This window comes from Arachis duranensis, chromosome 1 (genome assembly GCF_000817695.3).
Source record: "Arachis duranensis cultivar V14167 chromosome 1, aradu.V14167.gnm2.J7QH, whole genome shotgun sequence".
In the NCBI taxonomy this organism is placed as follows: domain Eukaryota; kingdom Viridiplantae; phylum Streptophyta; class Magnoliopsida; order Fabales; family Fabaceae; genus Arachis; species Arachis duranensis.
Genome location: NC_029772.3, coordinates 82,077,130 through 82,078,128, shown reverse-complemented (window position 1 = coordinate 82,078,128; position 999 = coordinate 82,077,130).

Below are 999 nucleotides of genomic sequence, written 5' to 3'. Positions count from 1 at the left end.
AACTATTATACATTACTGGAAAGCCCAGGATGTCTAATTTCCAACGCAGTTGAGAAAGAGCCGATTGGGTTTCTGAAGCTCCAGAAAATCCACTTCGAGTGCAGGAAGGTCATAATCCAACAGCATCTGCAGTCCTTTTCAGCCTCTGAATCAGATTTTTGCTCAGGTCCTTCAATTTCAGCCAGAAAATACCTGAAATCACAGAAAAACACACAAACTCATAGTAAAGTCCAGAAAAGTGAATTTTAACTAAAAACTAATAAAAATATACTAAAAACTAACTAGATTATACTAAAAACATACTAAAAATAATGCCAAAAAGCGTATAAATTATCCGCTTATCACAACACCAAACTTAAATTGTTGCTTGTCCTCAAGCAACTGAAGATCAAATAAGATAAAAAGAAGAGAATATGCAACGAATTCCAACAACATCTATGAAGATCAGTATTAATTAGATGAGCGGGGCTTTTAGCTTTTTGCCTCTGAACAGTTTTGGCATCTCACTTTATCCTTTGAAATTTAGAATGATTGGCTTCTCTAGGAACTCAGAATCCAGATAGTGTTATTGATTCTCCTAGTTAAGTATGATGATTCTTGAGCATAGCTACTTTATGAGTCTTGGTTGTGGCCCAAAGCACTCTGTCTTCCAGTATTACCACCGGATACATACATGCCGCAGACACATAACTGGGTGAACCTTTTCAGATTGTGACTCAGCTTTGCTAGAGTCCCCAATTAGAGGTGTCCAGGGTTCTTAAGCACACTCTTTTTGCCTTGGATCACAACTTTATGATTTCTTTTTCTTTTTTCTTTTTCCTCTCTTTCTTTTTTTTCGATTTTTTTTTGTATTCACTGCTTTTTCTTGCTTCAAGAATCATTTTTATGATTTTTCAGATCCTCAGTAACATGTCTCCTTTTTCATCATTCTTTCAAGAGCCAACATTCATGAACAACAAATTCAAAAGACATATGCACTGTTCAAGCATACATTCAGAA